Genomic DNA, 17500 nt, shown 5'->3' with positions numbered 1-17500 from the left:
TTTATGTATGTTCAGCCCTAATATAGACAGACAAGCTATCGCAACCAACAAGCAGCTAGCTAAAGAGAACACAATTATTATTATTATTATGAACATTGAGACTCGGACATTTTCTAACTCAATATTTTGCCTCTTCGCACATTTTAAGATGAAAGTACAGTACAGTTGGTCTTGTATCAGTTAGGTAAAAAGTGGCATTACAATTTCCAACCAAACTCGTTGTCACCTCATTTCTTATACTGGTCAACATAATATCGTTTATTCTCCACCATTTCAGATGGTAGATTAGTAAGGAATAAAGTGAACGCAAATGTACAAGTAGAATTATCTATAGAAATAATAATAAACAGTATAAATGTTAAAACTCTAATGCTGCTGGGATTCGAACCACTGCCTTGAATTTTATCTAGCTCGAATACCTTATTGATATTACGCGTGTTCAGCCCTAATATAGACAAACCAGTTCTCGCGACCAGCAATCAGTTAGCTAAAAAAACACAATTATTATTATTAACACACAGACTTTCAAGCTCTTTACACATTTCAAGATGAAAGTATAACACATTTAGCCTTGTATCAGTCAGGTAAAAAGTGGCATTACACTTTCCAACCAATTTGTAGTCACCTCATTTCTTATACTGGTCAATTTAATATCAATTTACTATAGAGACCCAAGATCGCGACCAACGAGCAGCTAACAATTGTTTTTCAAAATGGAATCTTCTCAAACAAAGATCACAATGTTACAAGTGCCTTTGCCACATACCAAGTCGAAAATCATTAGGTCGTGGAAGAAGTGGAACCTCGCTTCCCGTTTGCAATATGATGGATTAAAGCAATATAGAAAATCTGCAAAAGATATTGATATGTGGCGAAAATGGGTGGTAAACTCGAACAATTAATATACTGTAAGGATTAATTTTTTACTTCTAGGTAATTAATTCGTATTTTTTGTAATCGACAATAGCTTATTTACTTTTGTATTATTCACCCATTCATTTATTTATAATTCTTTAATAACAGAGGTTAACAAGGACGTTGGTACGATTTCATCTTCAAACCATAATTCTCTGTGGCAAAAGTGAATAGTGAAGGCCAAGAACATTCAAGTAGCATGTAATGCACATCTGCTCACTTTCTCAATAAAGACCATTCCTAGAACTACGAATAAAACAATGTCTGAATTCAATAGATAAAGAAAGGTTAGAAAAAAAAGAAGAGCTGTTTAGATTAGTAACTCTGGTCTTGCAAAGTCATTAAATTTTCTATTACAAAATTACTTTACCACAAAGATAGAACGCAATCATTATTAAAATTAGGGACTTGGAAAATGTAATATAGACTCTACATTTTATATTAGGTAACTCTTATAGTCTTACATTTTACCTAATATCCGTATTCACCATCAGTCATTCAAGAAAAAAGGCGTTTTAAAATTGCTTCTCAAAATAGAGTCTAGTAAATATTAAAGGAAATAATAAATATATATTAGTAAGTAATGCAGCAGTTGCAAGTGCACAAGTAGATTATCTATGAAATAACCATAAATAGTATAAATGTTAACTATAATACCGCTGGGATTCGAACCAGTGCCTTGAATTTTATCTAGCTCGAATACCTTATTGGTTTTATGCATATTCAGCCCTAATATAGACAGACAAGCGATCGCAACCAACGAGCAGCTGCCTAAAGAGAACACTATTATTATCAACATAGAGACTCAGAGACTTTATAACTCAATATTTTGCCTCTTCGCACATTTAAAGATGAAAGTATAATACAGTTGGTCTTGTATCAGTTAGGTAAAAAGTGGCATTACACTTTCCACCCAAATTCGTTTTCACCTCATTTCATATACTAGTCAACTTAATATCGCTTATTCTCCACCATTCCAGATGGTAGATTAGCATGGAATAAAGTGAACGTGAATGCACAAGTAGAATTACAACACTAGTAAATTATCTAGAGAAGTTATCATAAACAGTATAAATGTTAAATAAAATACTGCTGGGATTCGAACCATTGCCTTGAATTTTATCTAGCTCGAATACATTATTGGTTTTGTGCACATTCAGCCTTACTACAGAGAGACACGAGATCGCGACCAACGAGCATATAACAATTCTTTTTCAAAAGTGAAATCTCAAAGATGACAATGTTGCCAGTGCCTTTGCCACATTCCAAGTCGAAAATCATTAGGTCGTGGAAGAAGTGGAACCTCGCTTCCCGTTTGCAATATGATGGATTAAAGCAATATAAAAAATCTGCAAAATATATTGACATGTGGCGAAAATGGGTGGTAAACTCGAATAATTAACATACAATAAGGATTAATTCTTTACATTTAGTTAATTAATTCGTATTTTTGTAATCGATATTAGTTTATTTACTTTTGAATTATTCACCCATTCATTTATTTATAATTCTTTAATAACTGAGATTAACAAGGACGTTGGTACGATTTCATCTTCAAACCATAATTCTCTGTGGCAAAAGTGAATAGTGAAGGCCAAGAAAATTCAAGTAGCATGCAATGCACAGTTGCTCAAAGACTAAAGACTATTCCTAGAACTACGAATAAGATAATGTCTGAATTAAATAGATTTAAGAATTAGATAGATAGATAGAAAAAAAGAAGAGCTGTTTCCATTAGTAACTCTGGTCTTGCAAAGCATAAGATTTTCTATTACAAAATTACTTTATCACAGAAATAGAATGCAATCATTATTAGAATTAGGGACTTGGAAAATGTAATATAAACCATCAAAATTTTATATCAGGCAACTCTTTTAGTCTTACAATTTACATGATATCTGTATTCACCATTAGTCATTCAAGAAAAAAAGGCGTTTTAGCTAACATTAACTGAAAGAAATATATGTTACTAAGTAATACAGTGACTGCAAATGCACAAGTAGAGTATCTATGAAATAACCATAAACAGTATAAATGTTAACTCTAATACTGCTGGGATTCGAACCATTGCCTTGAATTTTATCTAGCTCGAATACCTTATTGGTTTTATGCATGTTCAGCCCTAATATAGACAGACAAGCGGTCGCAACCAACGAGCAGCTAGCTAAAAAAAGAACACAATTATTATTATTAACATAGAGACTTTCTTAACATTTTGCCTCTTCGCACATTTTAAGATGAAATTTTAACACATCTGGTCTTGTATCAGTTAGGTAAAAAGTGGCATTACACTTTCCAACCAATTTGTAGTCACCTCATTTCATATTCTGGTCAACATAATATGGTTTATTCTCCACCATTCCAGATGGTAAATTAGTAAGGAATAAAGAGAACGCAAATGCACAAGTAGAATTACAGCATAAGTAAATTATCTATAGAAATAATCATAAAAAGTATAAATGTTAACTATAATACCGCTGGGATTCGAACCATTGCCTTGAATTTTATCTAGCTCGAATACTTTATTGATTTTATGTGTGTTCAGCCCTAATATAGACAGACCAGTGCTCGCGACCAGAGATCAGCTAGCTAAAAAGAATTATTATTATTATCAACATGATTACCAATTTGTAGTCACCTCATTTCTTATACTGATCAACTTAATGTCGTTTATTCTCCACCATTCTAAATGGTATATTAGTTTGGAATAAAACGAATGCAAATGCACAAGTAGAATTACAACATAAGTAAATTATCTAGAGAAAGTAACATAAACAGTACAAATGTTAATTATCATACTGCTGAGATTCGAACCACTGCCTTGAATTTTATCTAGTTCGAATACCCTATTGGTTTTACGCAAGTTCAGCCTCACTATAGAACCCAAGATCGCAACCAACGAGCAGTTAACAATTGTTTTCAAAATGCAATCTTCTCAAACAAAGATGATAATGTTACAAGTGCCTTTGCCACATACAAAGTCGAAAATCATTAGGTCGTGAAGAAGTGGAAACCTCACTTACCGTTTGCAATATGATGGATTACAGCAATATAGAAAATCTGCAAAAGATATTGATATGTGGCGAAAATGGGTGGTAAACTCGAATAATTAACATACTGTAAGGATTATATTTTTACGTTTAGGTAATTAACTCGTATTTTTTGTAATCGATATTAGTTTACAGTAATATACTGCAAGGATTTTTTTTTTTTTTTTTAGTTAATACGTACTTTTTGTAATCGATACTAGTCTATTTACTTTTGTATTATCCATTCCTTCATTTATTGTAATCTTTAATAACTGGGTTAACAAGGATGCTAATGGTACGAATTGGAGCCTGACTGGAGAAGAGGTGAACAATCTGAACACTAAATGGAAACTTATACAAATCATTTAGATAATAAAAAAAAATCATTTAGATAATCATAAAAACAATTCATAATTGTTTACAAGATAATTGAAGTTAATGAAGACGTTAATGCTACGAAGGCATCGTCAAGCACTAATTCTCTGTGGCAAAAGTTAATAAAATTCAAATAGTATATAATGCACAACAGCCAAAATTTCTTAATAAAGACCTTCCCCACTACCACAGAAAATATCTCTGAAATAAAATGGCTGAAATGTCAGATAAAAATTAATATCCGTTTACATTAGTAACCACTAGTCTTACAAGGTCACTAGATTTTCTATTACAAAATTACCTTATCACATGTACAGAGAAAACAATTATTATTATTGACATTAGGGACTCAAGGCTTTCTAACCCAACATTTTGCCTTTTCAAACATTTTAAGGTGAAAGTATAACACATTTGGTCTTGTATCAGTCAGGTAAAAAGTGGCATTACACTTCCCAACTAAATTCGTTTTCACCTCATCTCAAATACTGGTCAGCTTAATATTGTTTTTTCTCCACCATTCCAGATGGTAGATTAGTATGGAATAAAGCGAACGCGAATGCACAAGTAGAATTATAGCACAAGTAAATTATCTATAGAAATAATCATAAACAGTATAAATGTTAACTATAATACTGTTGGGATTCGAACCATTGCCTTCAGTTTTATCTAGCTCGCATATCTTATTGATTTTATGCGTGTTCAGCCCTATATAGACAGACCAGCGATCGCGACCAACGAGCAGCTAGCTAAAGAGAACGTAATTATTATTGTTAACATTAAGAACTCATAGACTATCCAACTCAATGTTTTGCCATTTAACACATTTGAAGATGAAAGCATAACACATTTGGTCTTTTAACAAGCAACTAGCTAAAAAAAAGAACACAATTACACTTTCCAACCAAATTCGTTGTCACCTCATTTCTTATACTGTTCAACTTACTATCGTTTATTCTCCACCATTCTAAATGATAGATTAGTATGGAATAAAACGAATGCAAATGCACAAGTAGAATTATAACAAAAGTAATTTATCTAGAGAAATTATCATAAATAGTATAAATGTTAATTATAATACTGCTGGGATTCGAACCATTGCCGTGAATTTTAAACAGTTCGAATACCATATTGGTTTTGTGTATCTTCAGCCTTACTATAGAGACCCAAGATCGCGACCAACGAGCAGCTAACAATTGTTTTCAAAATGGAATCTTCTCAAACAAAGTTACAAGTGCCTTTGCCACATACCAAGTCGAAAATCATTAGGTCGTGGAAGAAGTGGAACCTCACTTCCCGTTTGCAATGTAATGGATTAAAGCAATATAGGAAATCTGCAAAAGATATTGATATGTGGCGAAAATGGGTGGTAAACTCGAACAATTAACATACTGTAAGGATTAATTTTTTACATTTAGTTAATTAATTCGTATGTTTGTAATCGTTATTAGTTTATATACTTTTGTATTATTCACCCATTCATTCATTTATAATTCTTTAATAACTGAGATTAACAAAGACGTTGGTACGATTTCATCTTCAAACCATAATTCTTTGTGGCAAAAGTGAATAGTGAAGGCTAAGAAAATTCAAGTAGCATGTAAGCACAGCTTACCTCAGTTTATGAAATAAAGATATCCTAGAATACGAAAAAATAATGCTGAATTAAATAGATTTAAAAAATTATTACTATACATACTATATATATATATATATATATATAGTATATATATATATAGAGAGAGAGAGAGCGAGAGACGAAGAGACGAGGAGAGGAGAGAGCGATGAAGAGAGAGAGACGGATTGATTGATTATTTAAAAATTATCTGCAGCGTCAACAGCTAGTTCATTAGCGGCGAATACTCTGTTAACTAGAAATATTAAAATGTTTAAAACTTTAAAAAATCTATCAATAAATATCTTACAAAAATATAAATAGATTAAATCCAAGCATAAAATATTATGCTCTTAAGTGTCATAAATTATTGCATAAACATTATGCATAATAAAATTTATGAAATATAGTCTCCCCTAAGGAAATTACTAATACCTCTATGTCACAATCTTCCCCCAATACATTTTTCAGTGTATATGGGGGAGACAAGTTACATACGCTTTGGTCTGAGAATGTTGACATCTTTCCCATACATGTGCGACGTTAATGGCTCTGGCTCCCTCACAAAAAGTGTGCTGCTTAATTTTTTAGCCCTCATTGACCCATGAGTCAGTCTTGTGTGCCCGATTCTTTCTTGTTATACAATTCCACTTTTCGGTTCGGGATGGATGCTAGTCGCCCAACTGCCAAGGTAATCTCTAATGTCTCGCAGTTGTTTCTGGAGGTATGCCTCCATTGTTCCTCCATTTATCACGAGACAACTTCTGATGCTGGGTTGCAGGTCGGGTGTGGGAGAGGAAAACGAGCTCACAAGCTGAGCGGAGCTGCCTTGGCCTTCTGATCAGCTCGCCTCATTCCCACTGATACAACATGCGCTGGCACACAACATAGAAGTTATCTTTGACGTATGTGACATCAGTGCAAGCCAATCTTGAACCTCCCCACTACTGTATGTTGATGAGTTTAAGCTTGATTGCCTTGTAAGGCATTACGCGAGTCACAATATTCCACAGAATAGTCGTAAGATCTCTAGTCATCTTAAATGCTTAAGGATGGCATGTAACGCGCAGTGAAGATCAGAGGCTGCTAGAGAAAGACTGCCGATGCAATCTTCCTTCTGCTCACTGCTGCAAACCCACGCCATTTCAGATTTCGAACCATCTGTATAAATTGCAACTGATCCCGGTATAGAAAATGTGCTGAAGAAATTCTCTCGGACTTCTGCTTCGGATCTCTCCCTTTCCAATCCGGACTAAAGCAGCCAAACTTGATTAGTCCAAGCGGAATTGGGGAATTCGACTGCCAGAACCTTAGTGAGACTCAAATTAAGATCTTCAACAAGATTCCTCATTCCCTACCATAAGGAGCGGTATCTTCAAGGTGGTTGAAAAACCAATCGGTGTAGGGAGATCTGGAATCCTTGTAGTATCGTGTAGTAAAATCAGGTTCATGTATTCTCGGTGTAATGAAAGAGGTGTTTCCACTCTCAGCAACAGGGACTCCACAGGTGAAGACCTGAAAGCCCACAGTAACAGATTCTGAGATCTTCATTATGAACCGATGTCGACATCGTAGAACAAGTGGGAGTTGCAGATGAATAAGCTTCACATCCATAATCAAGCTTACTACCCAAATAAGCGATCTGGTAGCCGTAGAAGCGTTGTGCGGTCTGCACCCAAGATAGATGTGAAAGAAACCGCAAAATACTAAGTGCTTTTGTAAGCCTTACTTTCAACTGTTTGATGTGAGGCACCCATGTAAGCCTTGAGTCAAAAATTAGACCCAAGTACTTCACCTTCTTGGACAAAATTGCAGTGGTTTGCTCCTAATATAGGGAAGGATGGAATTTTCACGTTTGTAGAAATGTAATAGCCATGTCTTACTGGGAAAATTTGAACCCATGATTATGTTGTCCACTGACAACATGATTATTGCAGACTGCATGTGTCCTTGCACATCCTGTAGCTTCCTCCTGAGCAGTACAGTGTAAGTCATCCACATACAGATTACACTGAGAACAGACTTTGACAGCCTGACAATGTCATTTATAGCAATGGCCAACAGGGTCACACTTAAGACACTCCCTTGTGGACCCCTTCCAGCTGATCTTCCAGATTAGAGAAATGTTCCCACCCGAACTCTAAATTTACTTCTAGCAAGGAAGCTTTGGAGAAGGTAGGTAAATGCTCCTCTTAAGCCAATGTCATACAACTTTTGAGTATGCCATAGCTTCAAGTAGTATATAAAGCCTTTTCAAGTCAAGAAGGAATGTATCATGTGACGTCGCTGTGCCGAAGGAATTCTGTATAGCAGTTCCATCCTTACAAGTGCATTGTGGTCGATCTCAATCTTCTAAACCCATATTGAATATGAGTCAGCACGTTTCTTTACTAGCATCATGTCAACATGAAGTTTACCATTCTCCATCAGCTTGCAGAGCAGCTCGGTGAGGGGAAATTGGTCTGAATTCCTGGTGTGAGAAGCATCCTTGCCAGGTTTAGGGACAGGAATGATATAGACTCTTTCATGTGGATGGCACTGTACCCTCCCTATACGTATCCTATGAATAGGTCAACAAGAAACTTTTGGGATCTCTCTGGTAAGTAGATATCATTGGTATGGAATGTCGTCATTCCTGGGCAGTCTTACGGCAGAGCTGCAAAGCAGAGTCCATCTCCTTGCTCAAAAATGGCAAGTTGTATGGAAGTTCTCGCTGCAGTCCTACAGTCAAGAACGACACTGGGTGTTGTTCCTGTTCAGCCCGAAAGAGGGAGAATCGGAGTGTAAGAGGCTCCAGAGGAGATCTCGCCATGGATTTAGCTAGCTCTAGCCACATCTTTTTTATCGTGATGAATGCCCATAAATCTTCAAAGCAGGTGGTGACAGTGATGTGCTCTTTACACGAATTACGCACCTTGTTCCCATACCATGCCTAAGGGGGTCCAGAGTTAATCAAGGAGAATACTGTCCCATGACGATCCGTCTGGCCTCCTTTAGCACTCGCCTGGCCTTGGTCTCGGTCTTCTTGTAATGGCTCAAGGTTATCCTCACTGGCGTCGTTTCAACTGCCTTAATGCAGCTTTTCTGCTCTGACAGCTTGTGGCATTCAATCAGACCACCATGGTACCGGAGGTCGACGGTAATGCCGCCTTTTGGGAATGGATGCTTATGCTGCAGGTGAATTCGTGATGTAAGTGATAAACAGCATATTGAACACACTGAAATCATTCACAGATCATGCAATACTGCAGTTGATCTAAAAAAGATCCAGTCCGCATGTTCAAGTCGCCATTCTCTGCATCCATTGGCGAATACAATTCACCTCTCCAAAAAGTATTGAAAATGTCGTTCCAGTAAGTCTTCCAACCTGCCAAGTGAATTTCATCTGTGATCAGGTGAGAAACAATTGACAGGATATATTGGAGAATGTCCCAGTTTGAATTTGAAATGTGTGGGAGTGTCACTGTTCATAAAACTGCATTACTCTTGTGGGAGCAGACTCCAAGGCCCTTCTCGAGGGTTGCAAAAGTGTCTCCACCAGAGGTGATGCCGACCATTGAAATCTCCAAGAGTAGAAAATGGATGTGGCAACTGCCAAAGTAGATATTCCAAATCATTTATGTGAGATTATGTGGAGAAGGTAGATAGATTGCAACCAGTGTAAGGTCGTGTCAAGCCTATTCTCACAGCCTCACCTGATTTGTTGTCTGCAGGTGGATGGCCGGAGGGAAGTTTTGAAGTACAATTACTGCTACACTCCATGAGGTCCATTGTCAAACAGTCCCCATAATGGGCTTGAATTTGGAATCTTCAGGGAAAATCGGATGATTTTCCCTGGTCATAATCTTTGTAGCATACACAAACTGGTACATGAAGCTATCAGATGTTGCAGTTCTTCCATTTTGCATGAATTCCCTGACGTCCATTGGGATTAGGTTATCAGTCTTTAAACTAGTTTTTCATAAGGTGTTGGCAGCACCTGTTGGTTCAAGGTTGCCTACACCTTTAGGCTGTCCCTTCCTGGATCTTGGGAGAGTCTTGTGAGGGAGTTGTTTACCCGTGAAACTAGTTTCCACAGGATTCCTTTTGGACAGGCACAGGATTTCTTGCCTGGACAAATAACAGACCTGAGCCCTTGCTCAGGGCTTCTGCCTAGCAGCAGAGCCCCTGTGGATTGGTGGCAGATGGAGCTCACGTTGAGACCCTGGCGCCCTTTCATGGACGGCTCCAAAGACCCCACCGTTAAATGGTCTTTTGAAAGACTCAGGATTCCTTGCCGGGCAAAAGACAACCCGAGCCTTTGCGTTCAGGGGACATTCGCCTTAGCAGCAAGAGGCCTGTGGATATGGGCAGCGGGGCTGCCACCATTGAGGCCTCCGAAGCCCCACCTGATGGCCCCAAAGACCCCACTTTGGGAGGAGGAGCCTCTTCAATAGACCCCCCACTCCCACTCCGCCCCTGGTGGAACTCACCAGGGGCAGCTTCAGCAATTGGGGAACTGAGGTCCAAAAGAAGTGGAGAGTGTTTGGTCTTCTTTTCTTGTGTAAAAGCACTGGAAGCAGGGTGGTGGGAAGGAGGATGGGCCAGAACCGAAGCAAAGGACTCACCCGGCTGTGCAAACAGCACACAGGCACGTCGCCCTGCCTCTAGAAAACTAACTTTCTCCTTGCTCCCCACCATCAATACTTCTTTCTCAAATTTGTACCCCCTACACCGCTTTGAAGAAGCTTCATGAGCCTCTTCGCAGTGGCAACAGCACATTGGACCCGGACAGCCGTCATCTCCTCGATGACCTGTCGCACCACACCCAACACATATTCTTGGTTGTCCATTCTCCCCAAAACGGCAAGAGTCGGCTCCATGCCCACAACCCCGGCAGTGGAAGCACCGCATAGGGTTGGGCACATACGGCCCCACCTTGAGGTGGCACCATGCCAACTTAACCGATTCTGGAAGGACCAACGCACCAAAAGTTAGAAGGAGAGCTGGTGTAGACTGCTCCAAACCGTCAACCTTCCTCCCAAAGCGCTTCACTGCCACCACATTAAAATCCTCCAGTTCCCCCAACAGCCTCTCCCCAGAACACCTCATCAGGTCTCGGGAAAAGACAACCCCCCCACACCGACTGAGGGTTTTGTGAGGAGAACATGAAACTTCAGCCCCAGGAATGTCGCACATCGCACGCAGACGGTCACTCCGTATGGTGACGAAACCTCAACTATCAGGCCACATCTCGCTGTGGGGCGTGCGAGGACCACGCTGACATACTTCCAACAATCCTGCGAGTACTTCGAAATACCAAGATCCATGATTGATACACCCCAATGGTCTTCCTCCAGGCACTACTATATGAAGTTTTTTTTTTTTCAATATTTACAGGTAAGACTTCCGTAGTAGATGAGGAGGACTTTCTCCCCTTTTACCTGGTGTGGGAGCCCGGGAACCAGCTACGATCCATCTTGCCCCCTGGAAGCTGGAAAGGTTCCAAAGTGACAACACGTGATGTTCCAGAGGGAACGGTCGGGGGACTGCGCAGGTCGTCAGGGAGAGAGCTAGATCCCTGTAAATTTGCAGTACTCATACAAATTGGAATTCTTCACTTCCTCACCTCCCCACCCACATGGTTGTCCAACGAGGGGAAGCTAATTAGTTGGGGCCAAATCTCCCAACAGCCACAGGGGTAATGAGAAACATACGCAGCCACTACCTCAGTTACTGATGGCAGTCGCGGACCCATGCGCACCGACCAAAACAGTATCTGCTTGCACCAGCCATATTTGACCAGCAGATTGACCGAACGGGCCGATCAAGACGCAGTCTAACAGAATAAAGGACCAAAGAGGCGTGTTTGTAGCTGCCGGGCGCCAGCGCGCAGCATCGCTCAACCTCAGGACTCCCGTCTCCCGGCAATAACGGGACGCACACGCACGGCAAAACACCACGTTTTAGGAGAGCTCTCCTGGTCCAAGATGAATGAACCAGGGGTGGTGCCCCATCCCCTCTCATAGGCCTTGGTGCACCAGGAAGCCATTTTGTCTCATCCATCATGGTGAAAGCTCCCCCCCCCCTAAGGAAGCCGCCTGGCGCGGGGGGGGGCTTGAGTGTCCAAATGATGCTGGTGAAGCCGGACCAGAGGGCTACCATACTGGAGGGGTCACCGTGAGGGAGGGAGACAAATGGCTTCCCTGGTGCACCACAGGCCTATGAGAGGGGATGGTGCACCACCCTGGTTCATTCCATCGTGGACCAGGGGAGAACTCTCCCAGTGGTTGCCCGTGCGTGGCATCCCGTATTACCAGGAGACAGGAGTCTGGAGGATTGAGCGATGCTGCACGGCGCCTGCAGCTAGAAACACCTCTTTGGTCTTTATTCTGGTTAGACGGGCGGCTTGATCAAGGCCGGTCAAGTCATCGGCTTGGGTCAAATAGGCTAAGGGCAAGCAGTTACTATTTAGTCGGTAGCGCCATAGGTCCCGCGACTGCCATCAGTACTGTATAGTGGCTGCGTATATTTCCTCTAACCACTGTGGATGTTGGGAGATTTGAGCCCCAATTATAAGCTTCCCTCGTTGGACTCCATGGTCGGGTCGGGGGGTGCGGAAATGAAGATCCAATTTGTATGAGTACTACAAATTTACCAAGATCTAGCTCTCTCCCTGACGACTACGCAATCCCCGACCATTCCCTCTGGAAATCACGTATTTGTCACTTTGGAACCTTTCCAGCTTCAAAGGGCAAGAATGAATCGTAATGGTCCCGGGCTCCCAAACCAGGTAAGAAGGGGAAAAGTACTCCTCAATCCACTAAGGAATCTTACCTGGTAAAATATGAAAACATGTCATATAAGTAGATTACCTGTAAGTAAGACCATTGAAGGTGTTTGTATCAATCATGGATCTTGATATTTTCGAAGTACATCGAAAAATTGTTGAAAGTATTGTCACGTGATCCTCGCATCACCCACAGCGAGATGGTAGCTATTAGTTGAGGTTTCGTCACAGACGAGAGTGACCGTCCTGCGTGCGAATATGCGAAATTACTGGGGCTCTAAAGTTTCAGTTCTCCTCACAAACCTCAATTCAGTGTAAGGAATTGTCTCTTTTCCCGAGACCTGATGAGGTATTCTGAGGAGAAAACGTTAGAGAACTAGAGAATTTAATGTTAGTGGCAGTAAAACGTTTTTAAGAAGAAAAGTTGACGGGTTGGAACAGTCCTACACAGCTCTCCTTCTAACTATTAATACGTTGGTCCTTCCAGAATCAGTTAAGTTGGCATGGCTACCAACGCAAGGTAAAGCCATATGTACCCAACCCTATGCGATGTGCTCCACTGCCAGGTATGGGCATGGAGCCAACCTTGCCGTTAAGGAAATGGACAACAAATAATATGTGTTTAAGTGTGGTACGACAGGTCATCCAGGAGATGACAAAACCTGTCCAGACCAATATGCTGTTACCACTGCAAAGAAGCTCATGAAGCTTCTTCAAAGCAGTGTAAAGGTACAAATTTGAGAAAGAAGTATTGTAATAAGGAGCAGGGAAAAGTTAGTTTTCCAGAGGCAAGCGACGTGCCCCTGTGTGTTTGCACAGCCAGGTAAACCTTTGCTTCGGTTCTGGCAATCCTCCCTTCCCACCAACCCTTGCCTTCCATTGCTTCTACACCACACACTCTGCCACTTCTTTTAACCTCAGTCCCAATTGCTGAAACTGCTCTGGTGAATTCCACCAGAAACGGAGTAGGATTGAGGGGTCTATTGAAGAGACCTCCTCCTCCCAAAGTAAGCGTCTGATGGAGCCCATCAGGCATGAGGCTCCAGAGGCCTCACTGGTGACAGCCCAGCTGCACAATATCCACAGGGGCCTCTGCTGCTAGGCAGAATGCCCTGAACCAAAAGGCTCGGGTTTGATACTTTGCCCAGCAAAGGGAAATCCTGAGTCTGTTCAAGGGACTCATTTCAACGGTGGCTCTTTGGAGCCGTCAGGAAGGGCTCCAGGTGTCTCAACCAGTGACAAGCTCCAGCTGCCACCACCATCCACCAAGGGGCTCTGCTGCTAGGCAGAATGCCCCCTGAAGCAAAGGCTCAGGTCCGTCTTTGTCCAGGCAAAGAAATCCTGAGCCGTTCCCCCCCCCCCCCCCCCCCAAAGGAAGCGGGAAAAAACTAGTTCCACGGGTAAACAACCCCTCAAAAGACTCTCCAAGATCAGGAAAGGGACACCTAAAGGTGTAGGGAAACCTGACCACAGGTGCTGCCAAACACCTTATGAAAAAAAGTTTATGACTGGTACCTAATCCAATGGAACTGATGGAATTCATGCAAAATGGTGAAGAACGGCAACATCTGATTTTTTTTTTTTAAAGCGGGGGGGCTTTTTTTTTTCCCCATGTAACCAGTTGTGTAAATGCTACAAGAGATATGACCAGGGAAAATCATCCGATTTCTGACGAGGATTCAAATTTCAAGCCCATTATGGGACTTTTGACAATGGAACTCATGGAGGTAAGCGTAATGGTACGTCAAGAATTCCCTTCCAGGCCATCCACCTGCAGACAACACTGCAGGTGAAGGCTGTGAGAATAGGCTTGACACGACCTACACTGTGCCTCTATTACCTTCCTCCACATAATCTCAACATAAATGATTGGAAGATCTACTGGGCAGTTGCCCACATCCATTTACTCTTTGGGAGAGATTTCAATGAGTCGGCATCACCTCTGGGAGGGACACTTTGTGCAACCCTCGAGGAAGGGCCTTGGATCCGGCTCCTAAGAGTAGATGCAGTTTTATTGAACAGTGAACTCCCAAACATTTCCAAATTCAAACTGGACATTCTCAATTATAGACCTGTTCATTGTCTCACCTGATTCACAGATTGAATTTCATTGGCAGGGTATGGAAAATGACTTACCATGAAGCGACCATTTTCAATACTTTTGGAGGGGGTGAAATGTATTCCAGCCAATGGAGTGCAGAGATGGCGATTTGAACATGCGGACTGAATCTTTTTAGATCAACTGCAGTATTGCATGGATTGTGAATGATTTCACGTGTGTTCAGATGCTGTTAACACTCACATCCGAATTCACCTTGCAGCAGAAGGGCATCCATTCCAAAAGTAGCGGGCATTCGTCGACCTACGGTCATGTGGTCTGTCTTCTGATGAACATGCCAACAAGCTGTCAGAGCAAGAAAAGCGGCATTAGGCAGTTGAAACGGACGGCCCCAGTGATGTAACCTGATCCAGTACAAAAAGACCCGAGCCAAGGCCAGGTGCGAGTGCTAAAGGAGCCAGTACGGGACGTCATGGAGACAGTAGGTCTCCTTGATTAACTCGGGACCCCCTTAGCATGGGTATATGGGACAAGGTGCGAAGATCCGTTGGGAAAGAGCACATCACTGTCACCACCTGTTTGAAGATTGAATGGCATAATCATCACAGATAAAAAAGATGTTGCTAATGAACTAGTAAATCCATGCAGAGAATTCTCATCTGGAGCATCGTACACTGCCCGATTATCCACTCTTCGGGCTGAAACAGGAACAACACCAGTTCTCGTTCTTCAGTCAGGACACTGCAGCAGAAATTCCATACAAAATTGCATTTTGCGCAAGGAGATGGACTCTGCTTTGCAAGCTCTGCGTAAGACTGCCCCAGGAAAGTGACGATATCCATACCAAATGATATCTCAATTACCAGAGAGATCCCAAAAGTTCTTGTTGGACCTATTCAATAGGATATATAGGGAGGATTACAGTGCATCCACATGGAAAGAGTCTATAAGAATTCCTGTCCCTAAACCTGCAAAGGATGTGCCACACCAGGAAATACAGACCATTCCCTCACCAGCGCATTCTGCAAGGATGATGGAGAGAAAAGTTGGTAAACTTCAGGTTGACATGGATGCAGAAAAGGGCTCCAAAACGTGCTTGACTCCATATCAATATGGTTTAGAAGATTGAGATCGACCATCAGATGCACTTGTAAGGCATGGAAACTGCTATACAGAATTCCTTGCACAGCGACGTCACAGTAGCAGTCTCTTTGAACTTGAAAAGTCTTATGATATCATCTGGAAGCATGCATACTCAAAGAAGTTGTATGACCATTGGCTTAAGAGGAGCATACCTACCTTATACAAGTTAACTTCGCTACAGGAAATGTAGAGTTAGGAGTGGGAACAGTTTCTCAATCTGGAAAAGAAATCAGCTGGAAGGGGTCCCAAAGGGAGTGGTCTAAGTGTGACACTGTTTGCCATGCTATTAAATGACATTGTAAAGGCTGTTCCAAGCCTGTCTTCATGTAATCTGTATGTGGAGACTTACACGTATGCAGGAGGAAGCTTACAGGAGTGCAAGGACACATGCAGCTGCAATAAAATCAGGTTGTACAGTGGACAACATATCATGGCGTTCAATTTTTCCCAAGCAAGACAATGGCTATACATTTCCACAAACGAGGAAAATTCCATCCTTCCCTCTATTAGGAGCAAACCCCCTCAATGTTGTCCAAGAGTGTGCAGTACTTGGGTCTAATTTTTGGACCTCAAGGCTTAATGGGTGCCTCAATCAAAACAGTTGAAAGTAAGGCTACAAAAGCACTCGTATTTTGCGGGTTCTTTCACATCTATCATGGGGTGCAGACCCACAACGCTTCTAAGGCTTTACCGAGCGCTTATTCATAGTAAGCTTGACTATGGATGTGAGGCTTATTCATCTGCAACTCCCACTGTTCTCCGGATGTTGGACTGGTTCATAATGAAGCTCTCAGAATCTGTACTGGGGCTTTCAGGTCTTCACCTGTGGACCTACGGAGGAGCACTTCCCGGGTAGGCCTGATTTACCACGAGACTACCCGATCTCCTACACCAGTTTTGAGGATAGCCATCCTATGTCAGGAATGAGAGGGGAAGCAATTGTCTCACTGGTTCTCTTTTCCCAATTGCCCCTGGACTTCAGCGGTGTTTGGTGGTGGAGGCCCGGAAGCCAGGAGAACAGCAATTCTGAGTACAGGATCGACGCGGATAGTACAACAATGGTTCTCTTGAAATTTGGCTTTGAGAGGGGATGGTTGACAGCCTGGTCAGTCTATCTGCTAGGCAGCACGACTTTCACGCAGTAGGTTCTGCCTCTGCCATCAGTATAAGATGACTAGAGTCTGCTGTATGATTTGTCTCATCCCGTGTGCTTGCGCAATAAACACAACTCATCATCCTGTTAGATTGGTGGGTTAGAGGGGGCCTGATGCAACACGTAAGATCAATCTGGTTGGTGCAAATTGGCAGAGATCAGCTGGGACTATCGTTCGAGCAAGCAGCGCGCTCCGCTGTATGCCGTATTTCTCCCAACCCCTGACCGAGAGTTGTCCCATTAGCCTGGAACTCAGTATGCGGAGATAGAGAATTGGCATTGGGACTACTAAGAAAAGTTAGCTTCTTAACACTAGAATCCCCAACGCTTCCTCTGGAAAACAGCACTTTGGAAGCAGCCACTCAAAGGGAAAGATGGAATTTCGTAAGGTTTCCTGGCTCCCAAAACATGAAGAAGGGGAATTCTAAGCTTATTAGTTCCCTTT

The sequence above is a fragment of the Penaeus monodon genome, chromosome 35 (assembly GCF_015228065.2).
Source record: "Penaeus monodon isolate SGIC_2016 chromosome 35, NSTDA_Pmon_1, whole genome shotgun sequence".
NCBI classification, from domain to species: domain Eukaryota; kingdom Metazoa; phylum Arthropoda; class Malacostraca; order Decapoda; family Penaeidae; genus Penaeus; species Penaeus monodon.
Note: the sequence above shows the minus strand (reverse complement) of the source record.